At 37.0% G+C, this 6041-nt stretch overlaps 1 long non-coding RNA gene across 1 annotated transcript; it reads right to left on the bottom strand.

Moving 5' to 3' along the window:
* Positions 1-1752: 1752 nt before the first annotated feature.
* LOC102213851 (uncharacterized) lies at positions 1753-3949 on the bottom strand. Its single transcript, XR_311799.1, has 4 exons — positions 3919-3949; positions 3625-3705; positions 1994-2247; positions 1753-1898 (listed from the first exon to the last, which is right to left on the bottom strand). It is a non-coding gene; the product is annotated as an uncharacterized LOC102213851 (long non-coding RNA).
* Positions 3950-6041: the final 2092 nt, after the last annotated feature.

The following is a 6041-nucleotide window of genomic DNA, read 5'->3' as shown; positions in this document are numbered from 1 at the left end:
ACATTCAAAAAAGTTGAGATGCTGTGCAAAAGGTAAAGCAGAATGCAGCCACTTTAAAACCTACATTTGGTTACAATTAATAGAAAGAACGCATAGGAAACGCTGCGAGTAAGAAATGTTATTGATTCTGTTATCGGTTTTTGAGGGGAGAATATAGGTCATTTTAAATTTGACGCAAGCAAGACATTTGAGACAGAGGTAAATTAATGAATAAAGAAAGAAAGAAATGAAAAGTCAGTACCACCTTCTTTGTGGGCATTTAAAAAAGAACCTTCTAGAGCAGAGCTGGACTGGCCACCTGCCCGGTGGTGGATTGGCCAATTGGTCATGATCGACTCTGGGCTTACAAAACTCTCGTAGGTGAAAAGGAAACGATTTGTCCCCTACTTCAGCTAGAATGAAAAAAGACACAAAGCTGGACTTATTCTGCGTCTTTACGCTGCACAGCTGCCTCTTCTTCTCTCCCCTGTTGCTACTTCAATCAACTGATCAATGATCAGCTGATCGGGTTTTCTGTCTCGCCCCGTCTCTCTTGTTTGTTTATCGCCCAGAAAGAGGAAACCAGCGGATGTCGCGCTAAACAACAGCAGCAAGTTTAAGCTTGATAAGCTGTTGTTAGAATGAATTTGATATTACTTTTGTAGTATCAGCTGATGTTTGCTGGAGCCACAGCCGTAAAGCTGCTGGTCATGTTATCGTTTTGGATATCTGGTGAGGGGGAAACGTGAAGATGAAACCATGAGATGTCCTTAAGTGGTCATCTGATGCAAACTGTATAGAAATCATACATATATACCAACAAGACAGTGTACATCAGAACAGCGTTTGTTTTCATTCAAAGGCTTTATGGTTTTTCCTGTAATACCTGGTGGGCCGGTCTCTACTTCAAATACCTGGGCCAATTTTTTTGTCCCAGTCCAGTCCTGTTCTAGAGAGTCCGTCAGAAGTAAACACGGACGCAGTTTACACTCTGTGAAAGACATGGACAAGCTGAAAACGGTTTTCATCACCTGTAGTAGATGATATCATTGACAGATCAAAAGTATCAGAACAAAAGTGCATGCAAAGGACAAGGCCCTAAAGAAATACTGAATCACCTTACACTCATAAACAGGCACAATCAATATATCAGCTCAGAAATGTTTCTGAAAGCTGCTGTGGGCCTGCGATATATATGTGAAGGACTGAGAAATTGTCCTATTATTTATTTAATTGCTGTAAGTTCACCCCATGCATCTGGCATGTGGAGGCCTGATTATTGCCAAATAAGGCAGGCTCAGAAGCAACATAACATAACATGATATGCAGATGGAATTTTTTTTCAATGACAGCCTTATTTATTTCAGAAACACTGTGCAAAATTACAGTCGATCTACAGTAGCATTGAGGGCTAGGTTCAGGGCACATTGAGAAAATTTGCTGCTTTTTGAAAAGAAGAGTAGTCCTATATAGAACAAAAATGGGAAAACACTTGCTTACACTACACCACAACCTCGTCTTATTAAAAGAACAGATGATGTAAAACACTGGTAAACGTGCCCATCTCCCAGGAAACACGTTGCTGGTATCAGCTTCAAAGTGAGGTTGACATTTTTTAATACAAATATTCAAATCATTCAGTTTAAACATCTGTTGCATTTGTACTGTTATTTTATTACACGTAAGCAATTTAAACAATTTCCAATTTAAATTCTGTCTTTATGACATTGTTTTTTTTTGAGTACAAAGTCGAGATAACAGCCAGTAATTGAACTTGAGCCATAAAAAACCCGTAAGCTGAAATCATAAATAATAAACAGCTTAAAACAGCGTGACTTTTTTGTTATTATGAGTCAAGAAGGAGCGAAATGAAGACATATTCATGGTTCTTGTGATGAAGGCGGGCATAAAAACAGTTGCTGAAAAGATAAAAGGAAAAATTACATGATGAAATAAGCAATTTTGTTCAGATGAAAAGTGTTAACTATGAAGCAGTCACTGAGTATTCTTTCACCTTGAGGTAGAGATATGACTGTTGCAAAGCCTTCTTCACTCACAGAGATTGAAATTTATCATCTTGCTGAAGTTTAAGAATGAATCTGCTCTGCTGGTATTCCATTGTCAAATGACAAATGTATCACTTTCTATTTTTCATATTTCTCGTCCCTGCAGTATTTCCTGAAGCAGTGCATGGCACGTGTTTGAAGTGTTTCTCGGGTATTTGATTTGGCCAGAGCGCACACATCCTTCCTGCCGGCATCTGGTGCTCTGTACAAAGAAGAGCCCCACAATAACTTGCATACTTTCTTATTCTCATGAGTCTTTGGCAGTTCTTCACTGTAGAGCTTATATTTGAGAGACAAAAATATGCGTGATTGAAAGACAGTCTGCACTCAATATTTTAGGGGAAGTTAAAAAATAAAGAGTTGTGTACAAATCTATACATACACCTTTCAAAACATAGTTTGCAATGCACTTTGGCAGATAAGTACGAAGGAGAACAATCAGAAGGTAAATTCAAACAAAAAGCCAAATATTAAAGCCAAAGAACACAAGATAAGGGAAAGTTGAGACAGCGTTGTACAAAACAAAGCACAAATTGGTAAATAAGAAATACTGAAAAGAATAGAAGCGATAATAACAGTACAGTAAGAATAAACAAGAGGACAAAAGCAATAAATGCTCTGCATCACATAAAAAAAAATGATTTCAGAAGTGATTTTGAAAGGAATTCACTGATTCTGAGAGCCTTAAATCCTCTGGAGTCAAGCCTGAGGATTTAAGGGTGGTGGTCAACAGTTTTTGCTATTTACCTTGAAGCCAGATCCAAGCATTCCTTGAAGGTTATTAGCAGAATCTCAAAATCAAAGACATGGAGCTGGTGGAAAGAGGTCAGGAATGGGGTGATGTGATGCTGACTTCTAAACCTGAGTAGTGACTTTTCAGAGTATGTACGACCCAAAAAGGTGCAAAAAGTTGGGACTCAGTGTAAAATGATGTGCAGATTTTCCAAACTCATATTTTATCCAGTTGGTGAAATTTGTGATCTATATGCAGACCAGTTCAGCATCCAGACTTCTCTGCTACTAAACCAGGTGTAGCATTTTTTATCTGAAATATGAAAGGCCTTCTCTGAAAAAGGACATAATCTGCTTATGAGCATATGCTGCTTTGATCCTGTATATACTTTTGATCATTAATGATCCATTTCTATAGGGACTAATGCACCCTCATACCATCTGAGATGTAGGCCTTTGAATTCGGTCCGTTGAACAAGGCAGAGGATCCCTCTCTTTTTTAGGAAAAGCAACATCCAGAAAGAATTTCAAATTTTGATTTGACTGCCCACAGAACAGTTTTCCACATTGTCTCAGTCCAATAATCTTTGGCCAAGAGAAGATGGCAGACTTCCTGGGTCATGTTCACATATGGCTTCTTTTTAGATTTGAGGATGGCACAGTGAACTGTGTTTACAGACAGTTATTTCTGGGAGTGTGCATTTAAAACAAATATTTTCACAATATCCAAAAATTTTAGATCAGAATTTTAAACCAGTTTGTATCCATGTGGAGTTGAACATTTAACCTTAGAAGAACTGTTATTTCTTATTTTTTGCTGACAGATGTTTAAAAGTGCTTTAGATACCTCCTCGTCAGAGAATCATTTTTATCTTGAGGCCATGGTTATAGGCTGTTGATCCCCAGGCATAGCTCAAGCTAGGCTTTGCTGGAACGAGAGCAATATAAAAAAAAGGAAAAAAAAGAAAAGCTTTTCAGACAATTTTGAAACAAAGAGAAACAAGAGTACAGGGCTAGAACACAAAGAACAAGTCTTTCAATGTCAAATTCAACTTGATGAAATATGTTTGCAGTTAAAGTCTCAGAGGGATTCACGGCTTTCTTGAAAATAGTATTTCAAAGCAACAAGGAAACCCCCCACCTGAAATTTCTGATCCACCAAGGCACTTCCTGGGAAAAAATAAAACAAACAAAATAAAGATTTTTATAATGTTTTAGTTAATGAACATAAGAAACAAACACAAAAAAAAAAATAAAAAATACAAAAAGAATAAAACCCAGAGATTGGTATTATGTTGAAGCTGGTAAACCTTGGTTAAATGTAATAAGTTAAGCGGTTCTGCATATCTTATTACACATTTATCAGCCCCTTTGTTAGGTACATGTGTTTAACTTGTTAACCACAGTATCTAATCACCCAGTCATCTCACAGCAGCTCAGTGCATTTATGCATGACCTGCTGAGGTTCAAAGTAAGCATCAGAATGGGGGGAAAAGGGATTTAAGTGAGGTTTAACGTGGGATGGTTGCCGGTGCCAGACGGACTGGTCTGAGCATTTCAGAAACTGCTGATCTACTGGGATTTTCCAGCACAACCAACTTGAGGGATTTACAGAGAAAGGTCTGATAAACACAAAATATCCAGGTCTTGTTGATGCCAGAGGTCAGAGGAGAAAAGCCAGACTGCTTTGATGTATACGTAATGAAGATTCGGTTTCTTACTGTAGTTTGTTGCCATTACTTTAGAACATCTGAGTTTCTTTTTTATTGATTTAATGTGAGTTAATTATAGAAGAGTGTATTGAACATCATTGGCTGGTGTGCTTGTTGACTTTTGATATCCCTGAAAAATTTAGGATCTACTCTATTTCATATTATTATCTCTCTCCAAATATCTTTTTGTAGCTAATAGTTTTTCTGGATTTTATCCTTGGCAGCAGACAAAACAAAGACAGTGTTTTCCTGTATTTATTAGATATGAATATCTCCAAATTATCTGGCAGTTTCTTAGTTTCTCCCTTTTATACAATAGAAAATTAAGCATTGTTTTCCTGTAAACTTGTACACATCTACAAATAGAGCTTTCAGTTATTTTCTAGAAAACTAGAACTAGTGTTATCTAGTTTTGCCAGCTTGATCTGATGTCAAGACAGAAAATGAATGCAATAAATTATTACAGTTTCTAATGAGTGAGACATAGATATATGTGGCATTAAAAAAATGAATAAATAACACACTGCAAAAAGCCAATTAATTTTTCAAACATTTCCACAAAAGTGATGCCATGCTGAAGCTAAAGGAAAACAGAAAATCCTCAGTGGCTGCCAAATTCCTAATTAGCCATCAAGAAACTCTGTACAAAGTATAATGCCAATATTCATTGTCTATTTTAATCCTTGGACCCACATAGTTGGTCTTGATCTGCCCTCTCTGTTGACTATATTGGCTCAAGGAGACAGCCCGCAGAAGCAGATGGTCCAAATGTATCAAATGAAGTATTTTGTGTTTGTCTGTCTTCACACAGCCCAGACTGGACCAGTCTGGGCTGTGTGAAGGTAAAATAAGCTTGGCTCCTGTTTAGTTATGGGGAGGGTCCTCCAGCCTGGCCAGGAAAACAGCACTTACTGAGGCCTCTGTCTGTGTTTTTGTAGGTCTGCAGGAAGAGAGGGGAAGTAGGGAGTTACAGAAGGAGAGAGTGAGAGAGGTCTAGAGATGGTGATGGAGATGGAAGCACATGACAGTGAAAAACAGAAGAGCCCAAAGTAGAGGAAGCTGACAAAAAAGATAGAAGAAAGTGATAGAAAAGTACAGGCAGTATGAAGACAAAATTTCATATAAGACGTGAAACCCCCCCCCCAAAAAACAAGTAAAAGTTGCTTGTCTTCTTTGTCTTCTAAGCGATATAGATGGAAAATAGCATGTTCATTACATGTAATATAAATACATGTATGACTTGATTTGAGAAGGAGTGACTTTTAATATGCATTTCATTCTACATATTAAATGGTTTATTTACTTTTATTCCTAACAAAGTTACCAAAATTCCACCTGAAAACTAATAATTAGTCAATAATTAATGGAGACATGATGATACACCTGACAGAAAAAGGCAAAAAACAAAAGTTGTTTAAAATTGTTTCAGTTTTTATCCAATCCTGCTGTATCAATAAATTATTTTTTCAAATGAGCAACACGACACCATTATCTATTCTACTATTCTATCTATCTATCTATCTATCTATCTATCTATCTATCTATCTATCTA

This window comes from Pundamilia nyererei, unplaced genomic scaffold (genome assembly GCF_000239375.1).
Source record: "Pundamilia nyererei isolate P.nyererei 1_Seehausen unplaced genomic scaffold, PunNye1.0 scaffold00065, whole genome shotgun sequence".
Taxonomy (NCBI): Eukaryota; Metazoa; Chordata; class Actinopteri; order Cichliformes; family Cichlidae; genus Pundamilia; species Pundamilia nyererei.
This window is presented reverse-complemented; position numbering and strand designations above follow the sequence as displayed.